Here is a 14896-nt window from a genome sequence, read left to right as displayed (position 1 = left end):
GGGCCAAGACAGTCATAAACTCTATTACTAATAACTTAAAAACGATAAAGATTGTGTAAACCATTATAGAAGCAAAGTTGTTCATTGTACCAATATCTATTAGAAAAAATCATTGCCACGCCCATTTATTACGTAATTAGGGATTTTTAGGGGCCAAAGTACTTAAACTTTGACGAAAAATAACTAGAGAAGTATACATATTTTGTTAGACATCATAGAAGAGAATGTGTTTGAATAAATGATTTAAATTGATTCCTTTTATCAAAACACGATTTTCTGTCCCCAATAAGGATCTAGAGGGCTGGCCCCTAAAATATTCAATCATTTGTATCTCAAAAATGATCAACAATTTGACATGAGTGTAAGAACAGAAAAATTTTGAATTCTTAAGACCTTTTCAAACAAATCTAGAAAAAGGGGCTGGCCCCTTTTTTTAGGGGCCAAGGCCTCCGTAAACTCTATTACAAGTAACTTAAAAACGATAAAGATTTTGTAATGCATTATAGAAGCAAAGTTGTTGATCGTACCAATATCTATTTGAAAAAATCATTGCCAAGCCCATTTATTACGTAATTAGGGATTTTTAGGGGCCAAAGTACTTAAACTTGGACGCAATATAACTAGAGAAGTATACATATTTTGTTAGACATCATAGAAGAGAAAATGTTTGAAAAAATGATTTAAATTGATTCCCCTTATCAAAACACAAATTTCTGTCCCCATTAAGGATCTAGAGGGCTGGCCCCTAAAATATTCAATCATTTGTATCTCAAAACTGATCAACAATTTTAGATGGATGTAAGAACAAAAAATGTTAGTATTCATAAGACCTTTCGTATAAAATCAAGAAAAAGGGGCTGGCCCCTTAAATTAGGGGCCAATAGACTCCTAAACTCTATTACTCATACCTTAAAAATGATCAAGATTTTGTAATGCATTATAGAAGCAAAGTTGTTGATAGCAGCAATATCTGTTTGTAAAACTCATTTTAAAACCCATTGATGACGTAATTAGAGATTTTAGGGGACTAAAATCTTAAATCTTTAATGTGCTGTAATTAAAAAGCAAAACTCTTTGTTAAGCATTTTAAAGGATATTGACAATCGTATACATTATCTAAAAAAAGGTGGTTGAGGGAGAATTCTGAAATTTCATTGATATTTTAATCGAATCGTTTAAAAAATTGAACGGAAGACCTACTCGTTACTCGTAACGAGATCGTATCTAGTTATTATTATTTTTTTCCAAATTTTGTGCACGCGATTTCTCGGAATCTATTCGACCGATCTCAACCATTTTATCACAGATGTTAGGGGGTGATCTAAACTTAATACATTTTTCTTAATCTTTTCGTAGTCACTTCCGGTACCGAATTGTCGGCCATTTTGTAATTTTTGACGACCCATTTTGTGCAGCTATAAACTCGGAAACCATAAGAGATATTAATATCAAATTTTCAGGATAGGTAGACGATAGTTTGAAGTTGTGCAGCATGTAGTTGTTTAATGCCTGTTGCGCCATTTCTTTGAGCTCGCCTGGGCACGAAAATTGGGTACGAATTTTCATTCAAAATTTTCACACGTTTTGATTTATATCTTTTTATCAGTTGATATTTTGTTAAGACATATATAACAAAAGAGGTAAATAATCAAAAGTTCTTTCCAACAAAATCAAAAATAAGGGGCTGGCCCCTTTATTTAGGGGCCAAAACACACGTAAACTCTATTACAAATAACTTAAAAACAATAAAGATTTTGTAATGTATTATAGAAGCAAAGTTGTTGATCGTACCAATATCTATTAGAAAAAATTATTACTACGCCCATTTATTACGTAATTAGGGATTTTTAGGGGCCAAAATACTTAAACTTTGACGCAATATAACTAAAGAAGTAGAAATATTTTGTAAGACATTATAAAAGAAAAAATGTTTGAATTAATAATTTAAATTGATTCCACTTATCAAAACACGAATTTCTGTCCCCATTAAGGATCTAGAGGGCTGGCCCCTAAAATATTCAAACATTTGTATCTCAAAAATGATCAACAATTTTAAATACGTGTAAGAACAAAAATTGTTAGTATTATTAAGACCTTTTCAAAGAAATCAAGAAGAAGGGGCTGGCCCCTTTAATCAGGGGCCAGGGCACTCTTAAACTCTATTACAAATAACTTAAAAACGATAAAAAATTTGTAATGCATTATAGAAGCAAAGTTGTTGATCGTACCAATATATATTAGAAAAAAATATTGCCACACCCATTTATTACGCAATTAGGGATTTTAAGGGGCCAAAGTACTTAAACTTTGACGCAATATAACTAGAGAAGTAGACATATTTTGTTAGACATGATAGAAGAGAAAATGTTTGAATTTATGATTTAAATCGATTCCACTTATCAAAACACGAATTTCTGTCCCCATTAAGGATCTAGAGGGCTGGCCCCTAAAATATTCAAACATTTGTATCTCAAAAATGATCAACAATTTTAAATAGGTGTAAGCACAAAAAATGTTATTATTCTTAAAACCTTTTCAAAGAAATCAAGAAAAAGGGACTGGCCCCTTAAATTAGGGGCAGGGCACTCTTAAACTCTATTACGAATACCTTAAAAACGATAAAGATTTTGTAATGCATAATAGAAGCAAAGTTGTTGATCGTACCAATATATATTAGAAAAAAATATTGCCACACCCATTTATTACGCAATTAGGGATTTTTAGGGGCCAAAGTACTTAAACTTTGACGCAATATAACTAGAGAAGTAGACATATTTTGTTAGACATGATAGAAGAGAAAATGTTTGAATTTATGATTTAAATCGATTCCACTTATCAAAACACGAATTTCTGTCCCCAATAAGGATCTAGAGGGCTGGCCCTAAAATATTCAAACATTTGTATCTCAAAAATGATCAACAATTTTAAATAGGTGTAAGCACAAAAATTGTTAGTATTCTTAAAACCTTTTCAAAGAAATCAAGAAAAAGGGACTGGCCCCTTAAATTAGGGGTAGGGCACTCTTAAACTCTATTACAAATACCTTAAAAACGATAAAGATTTTGTAATGCATAATAGAATCAAAGTTGTTGATCGTACCAATATCTATTAGAAAAAAAATAGCCACGTCCGTTTATTACGTAATTAGGGATTTTTAAGGGCCAAAGAACTTAAACTTTGACGCAATATAACTAAAGAAGTAGAAATATTTTGTAAAACATCATAGAAGAGAAAATGTTTAAGTAAGTTATTTAAATCGATTCCAAATATCAAAACACGAATGTCTGTCCCCATTAAGGATCTATAGGGCTGGCCCCTAAAATATTCAATCATTTGTGTCTCAAAATGATCAACAATTTTAGATTGGTGTAAGAACAATAAATGTTAGTATTCTTAAGACCTTTTCAAAGAAATCAAGAAAAAGGGACTGACCCCTAAATAAGGGGCCAAGACACTCGTAAACTCTATTACAAATAACTTAAAAACAATAAAGATTTTGTAATGCATTATAGAAGCAAAGTTGTTGATCGTAACATTATAAGTTTGTAAAACTCATAGCCACACCCATTGATGACGTAATTAGGAATTTTTAGGGGATTAAAACATTAAATTTTTAATGTGCTGTATGTGAAATGTGAGTGGAAATTCTGAAATTTCATAGATATTTTAATGGTATCGTTTGAAAAATTGAACGGAAGACCTCCTCGTTACTCGTAACGAGATCGTATCTAGTTATTATTATTTTTTTCCACAAATTTTGTGCACGCGATTTCTCGAAAACTATTCGGCCGATTTCGACCATTTTTTCTCAGATGATTGCCAGTGGTCATAATTCTAGAAGTTTTTTTAAATTTTGAAATCGGCACTTCCGGTTCCGATTTACGGCCGATTTTGTAAGTTTTTACGACTAATTTTGTGCAGACATAAACTCAGAGACTATCAGAGATAGGAATATGAAATTTTCAGGATAGGTAGACTATAGGTTGAAGTTGTGCACAATGTAGTTTTTTTGCGCCAGTGGCGCCATTTCTATGAGCTCGCATAGACTCGAAAATTGGGTACGAATTTCGAATCAAATTTTTCATACGTTTTGATCTGTATCTTTTTATTAGTTGATATTTTGTTAAAACATATATAACAAAAGTAGTAGATAATCAGAAGTTCTTTTCAACATAATCAAGAAAAAGGGACTGGCCCCTTTTTTTAGGGGCCAAGACAGTCATAAACTCTATTACGAATAACTTAAAAACGATAAAGATTTTGTAATGCATTATAGAAGCAAAGTTGTTGATCGTACCAATATCTATTTGAAAAAATCATTGCCACGCCCTTTTATTACGTAATTAGGGATTTTTAGGGGCCAAAGTACTTAAACTTTGACGAAAAATAACTAGAGAAGTATACATATTTTATTAGACATCATAGAAGAGAAAATGTTTGAATTAATGATTAAAATTGATTCCACTTATCAAAACACGATTTTCTGTCCCCATTAAGGATCTAGAGGGCTGGCCCCTAAAATATTCAATCATTTGTATCTCAAAAATGATCAACAATTTCACATGGGTGTAAGAACAAAAAATATTTGTATGCTTAAGACCTTTTCACACAAATCAAGAAAAAGGGGCTGGCCCCCTTTTTTAGGGGCCAAGGCCTTCGTAAACTCTATTACAAATAACTTAAAAACGATTAAGATTTTGTAATGCATTATAGAAGCAAAGTTGTTGATCGTACCGATATCTATTTGAAAAAATCATTGCCACGCCCATTTATTACGTAATTAGGGATTTTTAGGGGCCAAAGTACTTAAACTTTGACGAAAAATAACTAGAGAAGTATACATATTTTGTTAGACATCATAGAAGAGAAAATGTGTGAAAAAATGATTTTAATTGATTACATTATCAAAAGACGAATTTCTGTCCCCATTAAGGATCTAGAGGGCTGGCCCCTAAAATAATCAATCATTTGTATCTCAAAAGTGATCAACAATTTTAGATGCATGTAAGAACAAAAAATGTTAGTATTCATGAGACCTTTCGTATAAAATCAAGAAAAAAGGGCTGGCCCCTTAAATTATGGGCCAATAGACTCCTAAACTCTTTTACTCATACCTTAAAAATGATCAAGATTTTGTAATGCATTATAGAAGCAAAGTTGTTGATAGCAGCAATATCTGTTTGTAAAACTCATTTCCAAACCCATTGAGATTTTAGGGGACTAAAATATTAAATCTTTAATGTGCTGTATGTTAAAAAGCAAAACTCTTTGTTAAGCATTTTAAAGGATATTGACAATCGTATACATTATCTAAAAGGAGGTGGTTGAGGGAGAATTCTGAAATTTCATTGATATTTTAATCGAATCGTTTAAAAAATTAAACGGAAGACCTACTCGTTACTCGTAACGAGATCGTATCTAGTTATTATTATTTTTTTTTTCCAAATTTTGTGCACGAGATTTCTCGGAATCTATTCGACCGATCTCAACCATTTTTTCACAGATTGTTGGGCGTGATCTAAACTTCATACATTTTTCTTAATTTTTTCGTAGTCACTTCCGGTACCGAATTGTCGGCCATTTTGTAATTTTTGACGACCCATTTTGTGCAGCTATAAACTCGGAAACCATAAGAGATATGAATATGAAATTTTCAGGATAGGTAGACTATAGTTTGAAGTTGTGCAGCATGTAGTTGTTTAATGCCTGTTGCGCCATTTCTTGGAGCTCGCCTGGGCACGAAAATTGGGCACGAATTTTCATTCAAAATTTTCACACGTTTTGATTTATATCTTTTTATCAGTTGATATTTTGTTAAGACATATATTACAAAAGTGGTAGAAAATCAAAAGTTCTTTCCAACAAAATCAATAAAAAGGGGCTGGCCCCTTTATTTAGGGGCCAAGGCACTCGTAAACTCTATTACTAATAACTTAAAAACGATAAAGATTTTGTAATGCAATATAGAAGCAAAGTTGTTGATCGTACCAATATCTATTAGAAAAAATTATTGCCACGCCCATTTATTACGTAATTAGGGATTTTTAGGGGCCAAAGTACTTAAACTTTGACGCAATATAACTAGAGAAGTAGACATTTTTTGTTAGACATGATAGAAGAGAAAATGTTTAAATTTATGATTTAAATCGATTCCACTTATCAAAACACGAATTCCTGTCCCCATTAAGGATCTAGAGGGCTGGCCCCTAAAATATTCATACATTTGTATCTCAAAAATGATCAACAATTTTAGATGGGTGTAAGAACAAAAATTGTTAGTATTCTTAAGACCTTTTCAAAGAAATCAAGAAAAAGGGGCTGGCCCCCTTTTTTTTTGGGGGGGGGGGGGCAAGAAACTCATAAAGTATATTACAAATTACATAAAAACGATTAAGATTTCGTAATGCATTATAAAAGCAAAGTTGTTAACTGTAGCAATATCTATCTGGAAAACTCATTGCAACACCCATTTATTACGTAATTAGGGATTTGTATACATTATCTGAAAGTGTGTGTGTGTGGGGGGGGGGGGGGTAATTCTAAAATTATATCGATTATTCATGGTATGATTAAAAACAGAAATCGCAAGGAAGACCTACTCGTTACTCGTAACGAGATCGTATCTAGTTTCGCTAGTTATTACGTCCGAAATTCTATTGTGCAGTATTTTTTCAAAAACCTTTAACAGACACGACAACAATGATACTGGTCGGTAGCTATCTGGGGAGTTTTTTGTTTTATTGTCTCCTTTATATATTGGGACAACAATACCTTTTTTCCACTCACTGGGTATCGCCCCGCATTTGATAATTCCATTGAACAATTTGCATAAGTTAAAGATTACTTTATTGCCCCCAAATTTTAGATGCTCTGCTTGAATACCATCAATTCCCGGCGCTTTACGCAGTTTAATGGATTTAACGGCTTGGTCTACTTCCGATACGGAAACGTCGTATTCGAGACGTTTGTCACATTCGTTATCAGATTTAACGTCATCATATAATTTATTTATGTACAGAAAATTTTCTTCGTCATAGATACCATTGTTTTGAGGGGTATATACATTTTCAAAGTACGTTCCAAATAAATCGGACACACTTTGGGGGGTATTTGCAGTTATACCACCGTACTGAATTTCCGGATACACCCTGCTTTTGCGGGGTCGTTGTTTGCTAATCAGTTTCCAAAACAGTCGAGTGTCGCAGCCGGCTGCGTTATCTATGTCGGTATAGGTTTTCTTGATATACTGCTCCAATGCTAGTGACTGGCATTTACGAAAACGCCTTTTAGCGCGCTTATAGTTAAAGTACGATGTGTGATGCATCCCCCGGGGTCTCCCTTCCCTAACCCAAATGACCCTCATTCTCCGTTCTTGGGCATGAGCTTCCTTGACCTCCCCTGTCCAGTAGGGCTTACAATGGGGGTTAAATTTAGACCTGGGAACGACAGTATTCGCACTTGCTGTTATACATTTAACGAATGCCATACAGAATTCGTTTATTTCGGGGTGGGTCTCTGGTACATTATTCCCCATTATATTATCTAACTGGTGAGTGACCTCTCTTTCATAGGCTTGTTTGGATTCATTTGATATTTTGTGCCATGCTGGAGTTTTGCTAGTAAATTCAATGAGATGATGTTGATTGCTTTGTATATTGTACATAGCCAAAACGGGAAGGTGGTCAGACGTGCTTGAGAACGTCCCTTCGGCAAGGATTTCATAAGAACTGAGTGACATGTACATATGCGCATCTGAGAATACATAATCTAACATAGTTTCTGTACTCGTAAATGTGTGATTACATTTGGGCGCTTTATCATTCCTTAACATATGATTAAGATGGTTTTCTTTTACAAAATTTTTAAGCTCCCTTGATTTGTACAAATTGCATCTTCCGATGTCTACCTCCAAACAACTTGCATTAAAGTCACCAGCTACTACAATATGACCATATCGTGAATAATAATTATAAAAATCTTGTAATATCGACAATTGATCTTTATATGCTTCAATATTGTTTTCTGGGGGAAGGTAAGCCCCTACTATGTACAAGAGTTCGTTGGTGTTAACTTTACATTCTATTGCAACAATTCTAGAAGAATTAACTTCTATTTCTTTAACACTAAACAAGAATGACTTTTTTATCATAATTGATACACCAGATTTCCCATGCAATTCATTACTGATTTGAGATTCACACTTTGTGAATGAAAAATACTTGTTGTCTACACTGTCTAAGTAGTTAGAATACATTTGAGGAAGTTTGTGCTCGCTTAGGATCACAAAATCACAGTCTGTATCACGTAATAGGTTCGCTAGGCACATAGTTGAGGACATTAGCCCTCGCACATTCCATGTCATTAATTTTAGTTGCATAGACAATAATACAAAAAATAGGAAAGAAATCATTGCAATTGCAATAGCTTTTGCTCTGGTTTGGGCTTTATATTTTCTAATAGTTTTCATCGGGGCAGATGGATATTTTTTAAAATTTACGTCGATAATAATTAACCAATGTCATTGAAATTTTCAGGATATGTTACAGATGGGTATATTTGTATTCGCTGCACATATTGCTGCACAACAATGGAATTTATTGACGATTGTTGATTTCCAAGTTTGTAAAATGGATAGGCAAACCCGGGTCGACATTTTTCGGGTTTGTGGACTTATTTAAGAAGACACTTAGTATATCATGTACATATGAAATACTAGTTAGAAATTGACATTTATTAATAATTACTTACACGTTTTAAAGCCCCAAGTTCGGGGGAATTTAATGCAGCCACTGTATGACATACACTTCTTGTTTTAAACGCAATTTAATTGGTTTGTTATCAGAATCTGCATATCTGTCACCATGCATTAGATTCAGCTGTATATAGAGCAGCTGAGTTACAGAGCCGTCAGCACAGCACTGCTGGCATATCACTGTGTAATATTGACAAGAAAATATAGTAAACCCTAATTGCTAACGTTTTTATGTAAAAATTTCTCAAATTAATTAATACTCAAATTAATTAATACAAGTAATTAACAGCAGAAAATATTTATCACAGCGAATAAACCACATTTACATAATATTCAGTCATCATCATCACTCTCAGAGTCAGAGTCTGAACTATATTCCACATCTTCAATATCTTGAAGGTTTTGCGGACAAGGGTGTTCTGCATATCTGCTGAATTTTGCCCACAACACGTCAACAAAATCAAATTTTTTTGGTTTCAATACTCGCACTGCAGATCTGCGTCTTGGATTGCGAGCACATACGCCATTTTTCACTGATGATGCAGGTCTGTCGACGTTTTCGTTCCAGTCAAGTATCGCTAGTCCAACTCTAAGATTATACATTTGTATTTGGAAATGAACTCTTTTATCCATATAGGCTAAAATACTGTTGTGAAAACTTTCAATATAATGTGTGTCACGGCAGAAAGCATACTTTACAGGATTTTTGTATATAAATGTAGACTTGACTGCCTTAGACAAAAACTGGGCTGCATTCTCATCGGTGATGATATATCTTGAAGGAACATATCCATTTTGTTGACATCCAGAGGTAGCATGACAATTTTGATGATTATTCTGGTAATGAGCAGTGATGTTGTCTAAATAAAAACGCAATGTATCTTCATTTCCATTTGAATTTTTCATGGCCCAGTAGAAATGAGTTTTTACTCCAGCTGTTTTGTCTGCAAGTTGAGGATGCCATGTCTGACCAATATTCTTTTTAGGACCTTTAGAAATTTTTGACATCACCTTTCGGACTTCTTTTGCTGCATGCCAAGTGTCATAGTGTAACAGATGTGTTTAAGAAATATTTTTTTTTTATCATTTTCAATGTAGAAAGTATTAGATTAAGATAAAAAGTCACAGCCGTGACGGGGTGTCGAACCGCGGACCTATCGTGTGTTAATCGGGTGACTTACCCACTAGCCTATGTGTCGCACTGCTTACATAAGTTTTTTTAAAGATAGTCCTTTAGTCAATGGATGTTTTCATATAAATATTATTTCGATATTTTTCACGCTAAACAAATTAAGATAGTTGTTTTATTGGATAAACCTCCGATTACTTATATTTTTCTTTAATATATATAAATCATTTTTAGATTTTTTGGTAATATAAGATTTTCTTTGTTCTAAAACTTCCGGTCGCTAACTTACAGCCATTTGAAAATTGCTCTCGACCGGGACACATCATTTGAATGTAAGTAAGAATACAATTGAAATTTTATGTCTGTATGTATGTATAACATGATAAGTTGTTAGAATAGCTTATACCTTTATATATGAATTATTTAGGAATGAATTTAGAAGATAAAGTTATTTTTAAATTGTATCACAGAACGTAAACCGGTTTGATCAATTTGTCAGATTTATAGAATAACATAAAAAGGATTATTTAGGATTATTTATTTATTATTAATATGATACTTAAGAGTATATATGCACGTGGATATTGCATTTTATTTTTGAATTTTAGAAATATTTATGGTATTAGTACAAAACGATATTATTTATTAACAGGTGTGTGTAGCCGACATACATAGTATAACTACCTATAAGGAGTTACTATACGCTCTGTCCCACCCTTACTTAGGGTATGTATATATTATCATTTGTACTAGCATATTATAATTGATAACTACTGTAAACTATGTCCATATTTATTTGATAATTTCAGTAGTATGGTACATAGTACTTACATGAATAAGTAGAGAGAAAGAATTATATTTAAATGTTTGCATCTATTTAATTCTTGTTTAATACGAATATATTTTAACAGATAATTTTATACTTACCTAAATTTACGTGCTTATAAATGAAATGTTATATTACGACATGTATAATTACAGTTGAGTAATTATTTATATCATGTATTTGTAGGAACGACACATTTATATATAACATACTGGAATAAAGCGGAATCTCAAAAGTCTGGTTGTTTACAATAGGAATCCACAGTTTCTGGATTTTCTGTGGTTATAAATTTGCTTACAGAGGAATTTCGGTCATGTGAATGGACTTTAATTTTTACATTTTTGCTGTCAAATTCTTCATAAATTTTTTTGGTACCTACAAGTTCATGTTTCTGAGAGCAGAGTTCCTCTTCTTTGGTAATATGTTGGTAGCTAATTACTTTATGAGTAGTTTGTCCTAATGCTGTTACATCTGTGTGGAAGCTGTTTTTTCTACATGCATCTGTCAGTATGTCAACAGACTTTTCTCCATTGTCCAAACGAATTTCCTCTTCCAAAGCATTTTCAATGGAAGAATTTAAAGTGTCTTTCACACACTCAGCATATAGTGTGTAAAAATGTTCTCGAAATCTCTTGGAGGTTTTTCCAATAACAGAAAATTCGCAAATTTTTTCATACTGCACTGGTAAAAGTCCACTACATAAATATGCATGTACCATTCTAAAATTAACAAGAAAGTTATCCTTTAGTGGTGGTGATGAGCTCCAGTGTATTGGAATATGTGTCTGTTTTGACTTTAAAACAGCTTGACCAACATGTCCAATACGATTGAAGTCTACAACCTCTAGATGTCCATGCCTATTTGCCACTTGAGTGTTCTTGGTACTGTCGTTTTCATTTAGTCCATCCAAGCACATATCCATTAATTTGACTAAAGATTCACTGACACTTGAACTTTTCATTACCTCTTTTACGTTTTCCAGTTTGCTTTCAAAACTTAGTTTTGAGGCATCTGTATCAAAAGAGAATTCCACATTCTCCCTAATTTTCCTGCTAGCATTGTACACTTTCAATGATCCATCTCGCAGCCTCTTCTTAAAAATCCATCCTGAGGAATTACTGTTAGTGATGTCAAAAAGAACATTTTCCTTGTTCAGTTTTCAAAACACCCAAAACACAAATTATTTCCTTATAAATTGAAAAATTGGGCTAGTGAAAATTATTTGATGTTTCAAAAAATTCAAATTTAGCAGAATGTTGCTAATACCCAATCAGAATTCTAAAATGATTATATATATGTGGAGTATCAGGTTTCATGAATTACTCATCCCAACTGAAATCTTGAAAAACTTTGGCAGAGTGTGAAATTATTACCCTCTCCGTGACAAAAGAGCAGAAAGAAGCTATTGAAAAACTATTTGAAGACAATAAATGGGAATTGACTTATCAGACAATTGAAGGTATGTGTGATCTATTCTCTTTCCAATAGTTCTAAATATAATTTTTTTTAAAACTCAATTATGTGACAAAGACTTCAAGTTAATGCTTTATAGTATATTTAGTTCATTTATTTAATTTTGTTTATTGCTTTTAGAAAAAAGAAAGACAAAAAGTAGAAAAGTCCATGTAAGACAGGCTGAACAGTCTTGCTACAGTCTGTCCTTACTGTTTCCTTAGTCCATGTGTGGCAACAACAAATGAGAACTCCCCCTGGTTAGGAGAAGGACAAGGGCCATCAAATTATAACCCTAGTGTACGGAAAGGACTTTACAGACGCTTCTGGAAGTGCATTAGTAATCTTGGAGGCTTGGACGTAGAGCAATATTTGAGAAAAAAAGAAAGACTTGGAGAAGGAAGACCAAATATTGTATACCACCAACGCCAAATAATGCCCGAGTGTGTATTAAAATTAGTAAGATCAAGGTATCCAAACCCACACAGTGTTCCTTACCTTGGACACAAGTGGGAATAAATTTCAACACACCTTCTACACGTGTTCTTGTTATTTCATTCAGTGATGCTGTAGCTTTTTACGCAGAGCATCACTGCAGAGTCATAAATCTGACTGGATTGTAACCTTTTGTTGACAGCAGACCCTGATAAAAAAATGTTCTCCCATGGGAGAAAAACTGGGGCTTTAAGAAATACCGGGTCATTAAAACCGGATCCGATCACCCGGACAAACTTGATAATTCCGTAATAGTTGCGTGTCTATGTTACCCTACATGGATATTATTTATGTTTTATTAATGTTATTAATGTTACTTTTTTTTCTTTTATACAATAATTCACATAATTAGAGAACAAAGATTACAGATATTGTGCCTATTTTAATAGTGCTAGTAAGAATTTGTTTTTTTTATAGGCAAACTGAGGCTGGGCTGCGTTTTACAAAAGAACTTACAACTTACGACCAAATTAATGAATGTTTATTAATAACAAACTAATCAATGTTTTATTGTAATATCTGTAAATTACAACTATGAAAATCAAAATAGTTGTAAATAAATGTTTTGATATAAATTTTTATCATTAAAGACCGTTCCATGAGACTGAAAAGAATTACGACTTTGGTTATCACGATAGGAACAGTACTTGCTTACAAAATAAACAAAAAACACAAACCACAAAAAAAACAACAAAAAAAAAAAACGAAAAACGAAAACCAAAAAATTAACTACCAAAAAAACACCGATCAGCATGCTTATTCGTTTGATTTATTATCACAGCTCTTAATTAAAATAATTAGTGCAATATAAGATTTAAAAAACTAAAAAAAAAAGTGCTTTTCATGTATTTTAAAAATATTTATGAAAGGTTAAATTAATGTGTAACAACAAAACATTACTCACTTTTTCAATTTAATAAATTAGGCTCTAATGAGGATACCTTCTTGTGGTTAGAGATGGGCAATGTCACAAAATTTGTGATAGCCAACATTCTCATAATTTCGGAATTTTTGAGTTTGTCCCGGGTGATCGGATCCGATTTTAATGACCCGTTTTTTTTTCTTAAAAACTGTTATTAGTTGAAGAATTATTACTTTCCGTTCAATAAATGACTACTTCTTATTAGTATTTCGTATGTTTTACCGGAATTAAACGTGAAATGTTTAGTTTTTAGCTCACCTGAGCCAAAGGCTCAAGTGAGCTTTTCTGATCACAATTTGTCCGTTGTCTGTCGTTGTCGTTGTCGTGGTTGTTAACTTTTCACATTTTCATCTTCCTCTCAAGAACCACTGGGCAAATTTCAACCAAATTTGGCACAAATCACCACTAGGTGAAGGGGATACAAGTTTGTTCAAATGAAGTGCCACGCCCTCTTTAAAGGGGAGATAATTGAGAATTATTGAAAATTTGTTGGTATTTTTCAAAAATCTTCTTCTCAAAAAGTATTCGGCCTGAAAAGCTTAAACTTGTGTGGAGGCATCATCAGGTTGTGTAGATTCAAGTTTGTTCAAATCATGGTCCCCGGGGGTAGGGAGGGGCCACGAGAGGGGGGTCAAGTTTTACATAGGAATATATAGAGAAAATCTTTAAAAATCTTCGTCTCAAAGACTATCAGGCCAGAAAAGCTCAAATTAAAATGGATCATCATCAGGTAGTGTAGATTCAAGTTTGTTCAAATCATGTTCCCCGGGGGTAGGGTGAGGCCACAATTGGGGGATCAAGTTTTACATAGGAATATATAGAAAAATCATTAAAAATCTTCTTCTCAAAAACTTTTAGGCCAGGAAAGCTCAAATTTGATTGGAAGCATCCTCAGATAGTGTAGATTCAAGTTTGTTCAAATCATTGTCCTGGGGGTAGGGAGGGGCCACAAGAGGGGGATCAATTTTTACATAGGAATATATAGAGAAAATCTTTAAAAATCTTCTTTTCAAAAACTATTAGGCCAGGAAAGCTGATATTTGAGTGGAAGCATCATCAGGTAGTGTAGATTCAAGTTTGTTCAAATCATGGTCCCCGGGGGTAGGGTGGGGCCAAAATTGGGGGATCAATTTTACATAGGAATATATAGAGAAAATCTTTAAAAATATTCTGGGAAAGTTTTCGGTCCAAAACTCTTAGAGTGAAAGCACAGGTTATGCAGATTTATGTTTGATGAAACCATGATTCCCTAGAGAAAAGTGGGGTCACTAAATGGGAGGGGGGTATATAGGAATAGAGAAAAATCTTCTTACAGTTAAA

Source organism: Magallana gigas, chromosome 9 (genome assembly GCF_963853765.1).
Source record: "Magallana gigas chromosome 9, xbMagGiga1.1, whole genome shotgun sequence".
Lineage (NCBI taxonomy): Eukaryota > Metazoa > Mollusca > Bivalvia > Ostreida > Ostreidae > Magallana > Magallana gigas.
The sequence above is the reverse complement of the archived record's forward strand: the minus strand, read 5'-3'. Positions refer to the sequence as shown.